Source organism: Bos indicus x Bos taurus, chromosome 27, assembly GCF_003369695.1.
Source record: "Bos indicus x Bos taurus breed Angus x Brahman F1 hybrid chromosome 27, Bos_hybrid_MaternalHap_v2.0, whole genome shotgun sequence".
Taxonomy (NCBI): domain Eukaryota; kingdom Metazoa; phylum Chordata; class Mammalia; order Artiodactyla; family Bovidae; genus Bos; species Bos indicus x Bos taurus.
In genome coordinates, this window is record NC_040102.1 from 15,929,239 (window position 1) to 15,943,454 (window position 14,216).

The 14,216-nt window shown below is 40.8% G+C and overlaps 1 protein-coding gene across 39 annotated transcripts in view; it reads right to left on the reverse strand.

Annotated features, from left to right (window-relative positions):
* Positions 1-14,216, reverse strand: part of SORBS2 (sorbin and SH3 domain containing 2) — a 326,123-nt gene that overhangs the window by 175,233 nt on the left and 136,674 nt on the right. For 34 of the 39 annotated variants that reach the window (XM_027529620.1, XM_027529616.1, XM_027529622.1 and 31 more), the window contains exon 2: positions 3,290-3,429. The gene's annotated coding sequence lies outside the window, so the exon portion shown is untranslated. The remainder of the gene's footprint in view (positions 1-3,289; positions 3,430-14,216) is intronic. The other 5 variants (XM_027529623.1, XM_027529629.1, XM_027529619.1 and 2 more) reach the window with 1 other exon arrangement.

A 14,216-nucleotide genomic window follows, 5' to 3' on the forward strand; every position in this document is an offset into this window, starting at 1 on the left:
GGTCTCCTCTTACTTCCAGTGCTCTGCTCTCATCTTTGTCCCCTTCTTCTCAGTTATTTTTCGTGTAAATGTAACATTTGCTGAAGGAAGTTTACAAATCCCATCTTCCTTCCAGCCACTCAAAACACACACTGCTTCACAACGCAACCCATTTGACTGTCACACAACAGCTGGAGGTCAAGCTTTTCTGAAGAAAATTGACTGCTGAGGATTCCTTTACCCTCAGTATACATTACAAGTAATGTTACTTTTCAATGCTTACAATGTTCCCTAGGAGTGTGTCAGTTGAGCAGGCCAAAAAAAAAAAAAAATCTGTAAGTTTATTATTTTTCCACCAATATATTTGACACCACCTTTGGAGAACGAACAAAAGGCATACTGTCAAGCAGATAGACCTGGACAAAATGTTACTGTTTGTTCCACATGAGCACAGAAGTATATTTAAGCAAAGAAAGCCACTCCATGACTCTCCTGGGACTGACTTCCTTTAGCTGAATTATACCAACATGTTCACACCACTTGTTTCAGACTGTGTTGGAATTTAAAAATGCAGACTTCTATTTGCCAATTGCTTCAATACCCCAGAGATAAAAATTCACGTTAGGATTGAACCTGGCTTTACAGTATCACAGAACAAATGGAAGTTTATTGCAAAAATGTGTGTATACATGAAATTATAGTCAGAGATGTGAAAATAAGGGGTGCCCTTGTTTGACAGATTCTATACTTCTACAGGACAGCCTCAAAGTCACCAGAAGTCACTTGACTTGGGATTAGGTTTCAAATCCAGGCTCAGTGACATTCATGAAACTTTTGGCAAAACTTGGGCCAAGTTTCGAGCAAGGCTGGATAGAATACTTCTTTCATGTGGAACCTGTGTGAAACTCAGTGGTTTTGGCTACCTTTCTCCTTGAGTTTCACATTCAAACAAGCCAAAGTTTCAAAGTAAAATTAAGAGGCAAAAGAAAACAAAAAAAACCCAACAGAACAGGAAAAAAATGGCTTGCTCAAGAATGGAATGGCCTCTGTCACATTCCAAACACATTTCGGCCATTGGATTCTGCAACTGAACTGCTGCTGCTGCTGCTGCTAAGTCGCTTCAGTCGTGTCCGACTCTGTGTAACCCCATAGACGACAGCCCACCAGGCTCCCCCGTCCCTGGGATTCTCCAGGCAAGAACACTGGAGTGGGTTGCCATTTAACTAGCATTGCCTTTTTAGCAGCACATTTCTCCTCAGCAATGCCAAATCAAGAATGCCTAGTATTAAAGGGATGAGTATTCTAGACCCCCACCAAAGGTAGTGAAGGATATGCTCAAAATGACCAGAGGATTTCAAGTTTTGACTATACACACATCACAGAAATGAGATGATTCAAAAGCTCTTATAATGTAGATCTGAAGAGAGAAAGTTAGTAATTAAATGTCCAGCTTTGGGAAATTAAAAAAAAAAAAAATTAGACTGAATAGCTCTAGGTTTTCCTACAATGTCAGTCCCAGTTCTAGAGATCATATTGCATCTGCTTCTAATCCAGAGTGACATCTCCCATAACTTACTCCCTAGCTCCACCCTCTGAACCTGAGTCCCGTGGCCACTGGCTTCCTTCCTTGTCAGCACGATGCAGAGCACAGGGTGTGTCCTGTATCAGCTCTGAGGAGCCAGGGCCCCTGCCTGGCACTTACTCTCCGACAGGCTTAGGCTCGTCCTACTGTTCACCTTCACCAGGACGCAAGGCCAGATGGCCAGGAGACGACAAACTCAGTATCTGGCTGAGGACTTTGAAAATACCCTTGTTTGCAGTAGAGAAGAAAAGAGTGACAGACAAATGTGATATACCCACGAATTTTCTCTAAAACAAAGAGAACATCTAAAAGTTGACTGAATGGCTAGAAAGTGCTATACTCTGCCTATTTTAGGAAATACATTTTTTTCATTCCTTATCCCTCATTCAGCAGAAGTTTCACTAGCATAACAGATTTCTGGCTACAGAGAATTTTTTTTCTCCTTTCCTTTTTTTCTAGTTTTCCTTTTTAAAATATTCTTTTATTTCTTTAAAAATTTTTTTTCTTCTTTTTGAAAAAAAAATTAACCGGAAGATGTGTGTTTAAAATGCATGCTTTCTTTCGACATATGGTGAGATACCAATAAACTTCTTTGGAAATAAGAATCTCTAAATTCCAAGGATTTCAGTGTCCATGTTAAAAAGCAACAGTAAGGCCCCAAGGCATATGGCAATTTAGAGGCACTTACATGAGGGGTTGATAGTCTGGTCTGTGCACCATTATTTCCTGCTTGATTTTAGACATCTGCTGAGTGGAGCAGAAAGCTGTCATAAACTCTGTGATGGTCAGAGAAACCTGCCATAGGATAGTCTTTGCTTTTCTGCTGAGGGGAGGGGGGTCCCTGTACTAATAAAACCTAACACATATCAGTGAGAGAAAACCAAAACCCAATACATTATTCCATGAAAATGATATAAAAGCCTTAAACAAAAAAGAAGACTTTTTACTGAACATAGTAAATACCCACAATCAAAGTAAATGCCATGTTTGAAGTTAAAGTCCACAGATCAAAGTGCTTTGCAAAATGTCAAGACCAAGCGTAAGGTGGGGGAGGGGGAAAAGCACAGAAAACCCTCCAAACTATTATATTGTCGAAGTAGAGAAAGAAACCTGCTAGCCAAAGACCATCAGCTAGGTAAGGAAACCTCAAAACTGAGTCACTGAATTGTGGTACAATGGTGCAATACAAAAGCAAACAAAAAATGGTTCTAATTCCACAGTAGCAATGAACAAAACAGTGGTGAAAGAAGGTTAATAAGATAAAGCCGTCTCATTGTCCTTAAAGAATAAATCACTAATCTAGCTCCTTTACTCAGGTAGTTGCATCTTTTCCCTTAAAAAAAAAATGCCCTTAGAAAGTTAAAAATAAGTAAACCCCGTCTAAACAAGAAAATGAGGGTGTCTGAAAGGCTCTGGGACGACCCTGGCAAGGAGGCTTAATTAGCGTTCTGCCGCGGCTCTGGCTCAGTCACAGACAGGTCTGTTCTGCAGGTCAGCATTGTACAGAGCGCGTTCAGCACTGTTTAAAGCTGCAGCCGCAGAAACGCACACAGGCTGCTGCTGGACTCTGGAACTCCGTATCTACCTGGAGGGCGTTCAGCACCCCCAGCACCGTCTCCCACCCCCATCCCCCTGCTTATTTTCACCATTGACAAGTTATTTAAAAAACATTGAGTCCATGTCATAAACCAACAAAATAATTCCAGAATTAAAAAAAAAAAATCTTACCTACAGGCAGCCAGGTTCAACAGTTGATCTGAAGAGAGGAAGTAGGAGTCAGTGGCCTTTTACATGTGGAGGTTGTTTATTTAGCCCTTTTTAAAAGGTCTTGAACTCCAGAGGTTTAAGATTAAGTCCAATCAAAGTGTCTGGAAAAAAAAAAAAAAAGGTGGGGGGGCAAGAGAGAAGGCAAGTGAGAGAGGGAAAGAATCTCAGCTGCTGGGTGGTGCTACTGTTCTGAGAGCATTTGAGCTATTTTCAGCATTTAACAGCAGCCGGGGTTGTCTGCAAGGGATGAAAAAACCTTGCCTGGATCGCCACATCCCGCCCCCCCCACACATCGGGGGGGTGGGGCGTGGGGGGCAGGGACACAAACCAGGAAACCCACAACAACTTGCTTCACTGTGCAAATATTCAGTTATATTTTGAGGAAAACTGCCAGCATGATTGAAAGTAAAGCACACAGTAACAACAACAACAAAAACTTAACTGGAATCTTAAAGAAACATAGTACTTTGCCATAATCCTTGCGTTTTCAAAACGATTCACCTGATTCGTCGAAAATCAGATGTTCTATTTATGCCGTATTGAGAGGAAAGACTTTTCTTCTGATAGTTCCTGGCCGGATTATATGAGTCTTAAAAAATATTTTAGATTTCTCTCTGGGAGGAATAACTGTTGTCAGCCTATCCTCCTTAAGACTGAAGACAAATGATTTATTTCTAGCCCACACCCACATTTCCAGTCTCATCAACCATGCTATTTTTGAAAGCTACTGGGTTAAGCTGTTGACATTTCTTATCTCTTGGCAGAGATTGGGGGCCATTCAGTGACAAGATGCAGACAGGCACCCATCCCCTGCTCTCTCCCCACTCCAAAGGCCAGTGAAGAAATTCTTCAGACTGGGTCACCAGCAATGACTGGCAAACTCTGAGCTTTCGTTTGTAGAATGATGAATTAAGATCTGGAAATTGTATTCATTCATTCAACAAACATTTTTGTGGCAAGAACTTCTGATATGCCAAGCACTCTGAGAATACAATAGTGGACAAAATTAATTTCTTTGCCTTGAAAGGTTTACAGCACACAAACGCAGCGAGAGTAAGGACAGAATTTGTTACAGACGTTTACAGCTTCTTTTCCACAGGCTATTTAAACCATGGCAACTGGAGATGTGGCGATCTCTTACTCTGACCCAGGGAATATATGCGTCATCAGACGGACTCCTGGCTTCCATTGCTTCATTAGGCTTTTTGCAACATCCCGAAAAAGGAAAATTAGTTACTTCCTACCAAGGAAACACTTAAGTATTTGTATAAAAGCCTCTGTTCTAGATGAAATCCCTAAAACCTCTGAACTCCCTATTCTTTGTAACAAAGAAAACACTTATGCAGTCAGGAAGTACTGCTGAGAGATGAAAGAAGATTCCCTGATCTTAGTCCATTATAAAAACCACCTGATATATTTTATAGTTAATATTATGAAGGCTGGCTACCAGAGGCTCACATCAAATTCAGTTCTTTCCTTGTAACTGATTAGAGAAAATACGGAGGAAAGAAGTAGGTGAGGCAGATTGAGGTATGAACTTCCAGTTGCAAAATAAATTGAGTCACAAGGTGTGAAATGGACAGTGTGGGGATTTTATATAGTCCATAATTATGTAATGTCTTTGTATGGTGACAGATGGTGACTAGACTTACTGTAGTGATCGTTTTGAAATGTATAGAAATATCAATCACTATGCCATGTAACAGGAACTAAACTTTTTAACTGCTTTTCCTTTTTCTCCTTATAGTAGTTTTTTTTTTAATTTTATTTTATTTTTAAACTTTACATAATTGTATTAGTTTTGCCAAATATCAAAATGAATCCGCCACAGGTATACATGTGGAAAATACATTTGAAAATGGACCTTCCTTGAGAAACCGTCGAAGTTAAGGGAACAGATAAAGATTAACTATTTGAGTACTAAGTCAACTATTATTTTTAAATTACAAACTGGGTGCTTTTCACACCAATACTAAGAGAAGTTCATTGCTTCACGTTGAACTATTTTTAGAGTCATTTTATATCAATCTGCACTTGAATGAACAGGTTATGACCCAGCTCCCTGTTCCATTTAGGATGAGTCCTACCCTGCCAAGTAACTCACCCAGGACTCCTTTGTTCCCCAAAGATCTTGACTGTCCAGACAGCCTGTCTATAGGTACTTTTCAACAGATTTGGCATCACAGAAGAGTGCAAATTGAGGCCTATTTTTAAAGGTTAGAGTACTTACCCAACTACTATGTCTTTGTAAGTTATTAATAACGTAACAGTTATATCAACTGTACTGTTAATGGTTTTATTTCTCTATTTTTTTCCTTTGTGTTTTTTACCAAAAAATTGATTTAAAATCATTTGGAAATGCTTATATTAGAGTGGGCTTCTTATATTGATGAAACATTAAATAGGCGTTTGGCGTAACTCTTCTTCTGTATAAGATGGGGGTAATAACAATGCCAATCCATAGAGTTGTGGTTGGGTTTATATGATTATGCACATAAAATGCTTAACTAAGTAATGCCTGATACACAGAAAGCATAAAAGTTAATGACATTATCACTTGTTGTTGTTGCTGTTGAGTCGCTAAATCATGTCCAACACTTTGCAACCCCATGGTCTGCAGCACTCCAGGCTCCTCTGTTCTTCATGACTCCCACAGTCTGCTCAAATTCACGTCCATTGAGTTGGTGATGCTATCTAATCATCTCATCCTCTGTCGTCCCCTTCTCCTGCCCTCAGTCTTTCCCAGCATCAGGGTCTTTTCTAATGAGCCAGCTCTTCTCATCAGATGGCCAAAGTATTGGAGCTTCAGCTTCAATATCAGTCTTTCCAATGAATATTCAGGACTGATTTTATTTAAGTCTAGAGCCTGTCTATCTAATGTGGTGGATACATGTGGCTGTTGAGCCACATGTGGTTTGTCAGAACTGAGATGTCATGTACGTGTAAAATATATACCAGACTTTAAGTATGAAAAACAGATTGTAAGCAGAATTTTTTAAAAATCTTGATCATATGTTGAAATAGTATTGCAGACATATTATGTTAAATGTTTTGTTAAAATTAATTTTACCTCTTTTTATTTTTTAAAATGCCAAAGCCTTTTATATTATAAATGTGACTTGTATTATCATTTTATCAGGCAGTGCCATCTAGGCCAGTGGTTCTCAAACTGTAGTAAGCATCAGAGTTACCTGGAAGGCTCATCCAAAGACACATTCTTGGGTCCTAGCCCTAGTTTCTGACTTAGTATGTCTGAGGAGGGGCCTGAAATTTTGATCGCTACAAGTCCCCAGGTGATTCTTGACCATACTTTGAGAACCACTGCTCTTGATCCTTGCTACTTAAAAGAGTGGTCCACAGATCAATATCTAATGTTTGGAGGAATCAGGACATTTCGCAAGATTCCGGGCAGCAATGCAGGCTCTGAAGAAAAAGATAAGAACCTAATTGCCTGGTGCCCTGGCCACCATGTTCACTGAGATTCTTAAACTCTCCAGAAGGACGGGCTTGGTTTCAGAGGCTAGAGCAGGAATAATCTTTCAGAGATGAAGAGGGAACGGGAGAAATGGACGGAAATGTTGAAAGTCAGTTTAGCGTTTCACTTCTTTTTCTCCCTCCATAGCACACAAGAAATACTGAGACTGTTTTCAGCTAAGTATTGGTCTAATCGAAGCTGTAACTAAGGCACAGTTGATGTAGAACAAACCTAGAAGGTATTTATGTCTCAAGGAAGGATCTTATTAACTCAGGTAACCCTCCAACTGTTCGAAGCACAAGAGATTGGCATTTTGGAGAAGAGAGGCTTCCGCTGTCCTCTGCCCCACCGTTAAGTAAGTGAACACGTTATTTTGAATGCTTTCACCAGTTTGCCAAATGCCTTCTCACCTTTTCAGGTGGCACCAAAGCCTCGTGGGCTCAAAGGGCTTCCTAAAAATGAAATCCTCATTATAAGAGAAAATGTGGACCCACACCAGTCATGTTTAAAACTCCCAGTTCTGTATGCAGCGATCATCTGTAGCTTTAGGTCTTACTGGTTGGTTGATTGTTTCAGAAAACTTAAAAAAGTGTGTAATGCTTAAGAGCAGAGAGTCTGGGACAGTGTGTCTGTTTGAATCCACTTTGGTGTGACCTTGGGCCAGTTACTTCACTTCCCTGTGCCTCTGTTTCCTCTTCTTTAAATAGGACTTATCTCAGTAGGCTGTTGTGAGGATTAGAAGAGTTGTCATTTCAAAGGAATGTAGAAAAGTCTGGCATGTTGCAAATGCTATTACTGTTATTGGTTAAATAATTAAAACGTAACTGTGCAGGTTTCTTTTATGGCCAAACATGGTAGTTTGTTTTCAGATACCATGATGATTTCTAGGGACTTTTATGTGCATGGTTTCTTCAATACATGCGTTGTGAGGGCTTCTTTGAGAGTTGTTTAAATTTTTTTCCCCAAGAGAACTCCAAATTCTCATTTGATTCCTCATCGCTTCCTATGATTTGAGAGGATCTCAGTAAGGAAGGAAGTGAATGTAGTTTTCCCATGAATATTGTTTTCTAGGTTACACATTCTCCCCCCGCCCCCACCCCCCGAAGTCCTTTGAAAAGTGAGTTGCACTATAAATGTTTGAAGGCTTTCATGGTCATGTCAGTTGGGTAGCATTGTCTAATTTTCCAGGAGAACAATGCGTCATTCTCTTAGATATTTTAGTACTTAGGGAGAGGCAGCAGGTCTGCCTGAAACACTGGCATGAGTTTCAAAGATGTACTGAAAAGGCAGTCAGATTCTGATCCTATAGAAATGATAGAAATCAGATAACGCTGATGAAAGGAAGGGGCGGACCCCCAAAGCACGCATGCTGGATGCAAAATGAAGGCTCAGTTAAGTGTACTGACATCTTTTACACTTGTCTGCTTCAACCATATGAAACATAGTGAACCACGTGTGTGTGCGACGAAACTAGTGATGCTTAGAAGCATCACACACTCGGTGTCAACAGGGTCGTCTCCAAGAAGTTCAGTGTGTTGAACAGTGAATAAATGTACCAAGTGGGGAAACCCAAGCCCATGGGTTGAGTGGTTTCAGACCAGTCATACAAGTCCTCTGAGAGGATACCCTAAAATGGAGGCAGAAACACTGAGCTATGTAAACCCCGTTCCTAACTCGAACATCTGGACGTTTGCTTAGACTGATAAGAGATCACATTTGGCCATTCCCGCTCACCCCCATGATCTACATCTGCAGGCATAATTATTTTATTTTATTATTTTTTTTTGTCTTGGAAATGTTATAAAATTTTTAATAGCAAAACATAGGAATAAAAACATATTAACAAAATGTATTCAATCATTTACATTACAAACAAGGAATCTGCAGTTCATTGTTGTGGCCTGACAGGAGAAAATTACTCAATAGGAATCTATGCACAATGTGATTGCAAATATGTACAGTACTTTAAAAAAGCCTACAAGGAGGAAAGTTGGCTAGGTTCTTTGTTAGACCAACCAATCAAAATATTAAAACTCTGTGGACTAGTAGTAATAACTTTACACTTAAAAAAAAAGTTTCATTTTGTTTAAGAATATTCCAATTATATTTATATGGTTCCAGTTGATGAAGCCGTTCACCATAGTTCCAGTAAATTACCCTTTAATTGATTTGTTTGGGGGAAAAGATCGACATGTTAATAAAAATGAACGAAGGAATTTTCATCACAATGGTTTCCAGTTAAACTATCACAGCTTCACAAATGGACTGAAGCTGTCCATTAAAGTTGTCAGATCATATGTCACTTATTTCTGCTTCCTGGTTTACTGACATGAAACGAAATGTGACTTGCCATCCCATTTGCCATTATCCAATCTGGGACTGGATTTTACCAAATAAGGTGAGTGTCTGAATGAACAATTCAGACTAGAGATTCTATCTATCAGATGCTAGAGATTCTATAGAAATAACTTCTTAAAACCTTTGTTACAACTCACTTTCTAGTGAAAACCTTATTGTTTTTAAACTGACTGTCTGAACTCCATGTGTATTTAGCAAGTGCCTCTGCTGTTTTATATAACTATGACTTAGATCTCGATATTTATATTCCATTGAAATTGAGCATATGCAACAGTTGCTACATATGGTAGAAAAATCAAGATAAGCCTTCAAAGGGGCCTATTTAAGGCTCTGTGCGATCTGCTTCTTCTCATCCCCATGCACATCTCCCTCCCTTCTCTAGCTCCCTTTCTTCCAGTTTCTCTGGCCTCCCCTCAGTTTCTGGGTTGGACCACCGTCGGGGCCTGTGTGTGTGCTTCATTCCCTCTCCCTGCCGCCTGCCCTGCTTGACATGGATGCCAGGCACCCTTCGGCTGTCAGCTCAAGCGCCTTTTCCTCAGGAAGGGTTTCCCTGCTCTAGCCAAGGTCAGGCATTTTTGTTTTTAACTCTTAAAGAATCGTGTTCCTCACGTTCCTTCCAACATCAAACGTTGCCTTTGTTTGAGTGATCGATTCATGGATTTCTCCTCTGATTCCCATCGAACCCCTGACAGGTGTGTTATATTTGTGCCTGGCACTGAGGGAGGGCTCAGTGTGCATTTGTTGAATAAAGAAGCAATTCAGTAAGTTCTGCTCAAGGCATTAAGCAACACACGATGGTATTTTTGTTATATATAAATGAGAGCTTATGAAAGTATCTTATCTTCTAAAAAGCAAAAACTCTGTATTTTGATTAAGCAGCTGTTTCCAACCAAGAGGATTCTCTAAACGGTATTGCTTTTTGGTTACATATTTGATTTAAAAAGTTTTTAAAGAATCAGCACTTGTTTTCCTCCTCGGGATATAATCTATTATCTTAATAACTTGCATTTATCTTCTAAAATAGGCTTGAAATAAATCGATACCTGCATTCTTGCATCATCTCTCCAGATCTTTTTAAAAATCATGTAATACTCCATTAGGGTGTATTAATCACTCAACTGGGATCTCTGATCACAATTTCTTTTGATTAGGGTTACTGAGAGAATGACGTATTTGTGTATTACTAGACGGCAATGGCACCCCACTCGAGTACTCTTGCCTGGAAAATCCCATGGACGGAGGAGCCTGGTGGGCTGCAGTCCATGGGGTCGCCGGGAGCCAGACACGATGGAGCGACTTCACTTTCACTTTTCCCTTTCATGCATTGGAGAAGGAAATGGCAGCCCACTCCAGTGTTCTTGTCTGGAGAATCCCAGGGACGGGGGAGCCTGGTGGGCTGCCGTCTATGGGGTCGCACAGAGTCGGACACGACTGAAGCGACTTAGCAGCAGCAGCAGACAGTTATACCACGTGGCTTCCTGCAAGCCGTACCTGATGCTTTTTATAGATACTTGATGAGCAGACAAACAAATGAAGTATCTCGCCCACAGCACTGCCTGCTCAGGCCATTGTCATTCTAGTGGCATGAAACCCTTTGTCATGTCCATATAGTGCATTAGTTATAAACACACCAGGAATTACTGGCCATCGAAAAACTGGGAGATTTGTGATCTTGTTCTCTGGCAAAGGAGAGGAAAGGGAGCTTTGTGTGGCCTGGAATTCAGAGCTGAGTTGGAGACTGGGGGCTGGTCTTTGCTCTGTTGCCTGGGAAGAGGCTGTGAGACACTTTCTTCTACCCTGGGCAAGGACACTGGTTACAGCCTAAGGATGTTTGAAGATGTACTATTTTGTACATATGTACATGCTTTTTGTACACGTGTAAGACACTTTGAAATCATCACGGCAGAGCATGAAAAATATCTTTTCTGAGGCATTCAAAAAACAAACTAATTAACCCAACCATCTATGGCATATTTCCATCGTTACTATGACCACAAAAGTTAATTTTGCAAGGACAGGCATACATAAATAATACACAAAATGTTAGAAAAATGTCCTTGAAACCCACAGAGATGAAATATGAGTGAAGAATAATAAGGAAGAGTGGACCCACATTCAAGGGTTAGAAGGAGCTGTATAGATTTGTTATATCAAGTGCATAAGAAAAATATTTTCCTAAAATGAATGTGGGTTAGAAATGGGAGCTTTTAGATACTGACATGTTAATATTTTCTGTGTTATCTGCCCTGCAATCCAGACCTTCCTACCTCTTCGAGTGGCCTGTTGGTGTGTCCCAGGTAGGTTACGGATGTTGCTGCAATATTGATCCCTTCAGTTGTCACCTCACTAGGTGACACCCAAGGCACCTGGAGCTTTGGGGCCAGTCACCTCTGGCTGTTAGCAACCTCATCTGTTTACCTCAGTGCCTACAGATACGCTCATTTGTCCATGTGCCAGATATAGACACGATTGGGTGGGAACGGTCTAACCAGCAAGGTCAGCCTCCTAAAAACAGCAACAATAGTCTTGTTAACAAAGGAAACACAAGAAATGAGATGGTATGGGAGAGGCATGTGTCAAGAAATGAGTAATGATAGCTCAGTTTTACCAAAAACAGGGGGGAAATCATTGTTTAGACTCTGGGCTGAGCCAGGACTGGCCTGGTCTCCAGAGGAAAGTGCTGGACGGTCTGTCCTGTCTGTGGGTAGTGTGTGCTTAGGTAGAGGGGAGGGAAATGGACGTCTGAGCCAAAGTAAATGCATGCATTTTCACCTTCTCGTGAGTTTCCTCTTTTTCTCAGCCAGGGTTTCTTTAAGGGTCACTTTCAAATGAAGTTTCTCTCTGACACATTTCATTTTACAATCAAGTCACTCACTATATCCAGACTCATGGCTCGAAAAGAAATAAATACTGTAACACAGTCATGGCAGACGCACCTTCCTACCTATGGAGGATCCATCTTTGCTTTCAACGCTGCTACAAATTCCTGGTCACAGGTCTATTTAAAAACTTATCTTCTAGGATTCCCTGGTGGTTTATTCAGGCTGATAAGCTACAGGCAAGACGTCTCACGGGGGCGATGCTAACACAGAACCTCCTGAGGAGAGGGTCCTCTACCTTTCACCCCATCACCTGGCACTGCTCCTCTGAGCTGATGGAAATGCAGATGCCCTTCTGGGAAGCACCTGCTGAGGCAGCCTTGAACCCACCCGGGCTCCTTGTTGTTTTGGGGAAACCAGCCCCTCACTTGGTTAATCTGATCACTGGAAACGAAGAGGCATACCGACACAATCATCCAAGAACGAGTTTCTCAGCTCAGGCTGGCTGAAAGATAGCCGGAGACTATTAAGCTGGCTATGAAGATATCATAATGAACCTAGAGCTTGTCATACAGAGCGCAGTTAACTCAGAAAGTGAAAACCAAATATCGTCTATTAACACGTGTACACGGAATCTAGGAAAATGGTACCGATGAACCTATGTGTAGGGCAGGAATAGAGACGCAGACGTGGGGAATGGTGGACGCAGAGGGGCAAGGAGAGGGTGGAATGAATTGAGAGAGTAGCATTGATACATATATACTACCATATGTAAGATATACAGCCAGTGGGAAGCTGCTGTTTAGCAAGGGGAGCTCAGCTGGGTGCTCCGTGATGAACTCTAGGGGTGGGATGGGGTCGGGTGGGAGGGAGGCCCCAGAGGCAGGGCATATATGTAGACATATAGCTGATGCGTGCTGCCGTGCAGCAGAAGCTAACAATATTGTACAGCGAGTATGTTCCAATAAAAAAATAATAAAGATAATCACGTACAAAATAGTTTCAGAAGTTCTGAAAGTACTTCTGGCATCAACAGTTAGCCCTCATCTCTTGTGAGTTGCTGTGTTCAGTCTAAAGCCCATTATCATTTTCTAATGGACTGAAAATTGCCGTGAAAAACAGAGTGGATATGTTTGAAGCCCAAGGAGCTGCAGCATTTGAACCTTTTCGGCTTTAAAGAAATATAATCAAGTAGTTGGCTCTTTTTTTTTTTCCCCCTAAAACTAACAATTAGTGATCAGTGATATCAAGAGGAATAAGAACATCATAATAGTCTGCAGGAAATAGAAAACAGGAACCCATTGTTTACCCTGTTCTCAGTGGACATTGCCAGAGCATTGTTCAGAAAACTTTGAGCAGGGTCACTGCAGTGTAGTTTACCAAGGTTTCAAAAGCTAAACTGAATGATGGAATTTGTCCTTGGTACAAAAAAAAAGTGATTTTGAGAAGATGGTGAGGGATGTATTTGAGTACTAAAAGATCTTAAAATTTTCTATTTAGGATTTCTTAAAATGGTAAATGCTCTCAGTCATAACTGAGGCAAAAGCATGTTGGATTAGGAAGCCAATAATTTTTTCAGTTTCAAATAAAACTAAAGATACACATACAATGTGGAAATTATTTTAAGCATTCTTATCTCATGGCTTCTGGTTGTACCGTACATTGGAGAAATGAATATAAAGTATAATACATTCCATTTTGTAACCATCAGTCACATATAACCATTTTGTCTTTCTGTCTATATTGGTGAGGAGCTTGATGTTCGACAGGAAGGGTCTGGAGGCTGTCTGCCACCAGTGAATCTGACACCACTGCCTTCAAGTAGCATGGTTACCAAATCTCCTTGAGCTACAGTTCTTTCTTGTGTGAAGAAAGTAAGAATTATTGCAGCACTTAACGCATCTGATTGGTATGAAGATTGAATGAGTTAGTATACGCAAAGGTCTTAAGACAATACCTTGCATACAGTAGGCATAAGTGTTGGTTGCTGCTCTTGATATGATCATTGTCTCAATAATGCATGACACACACACAGTTAAAAACACACGCTTTGAGGATAAATAGTCCTTAATTAACTTTCTGGTTCTGCCCCTTATTTGCTCCTTGGTTTGGGCATGATCTCTGAGTCTCAGTTCCCTCAGCTGACAAGTCGCTCAGTTGTATCTTACTCTTTGTGGCCTCATGGACTGTAGCCCACCAGGCTCCTCTACCCATGGAATTTTCCAGGCAAGAATTT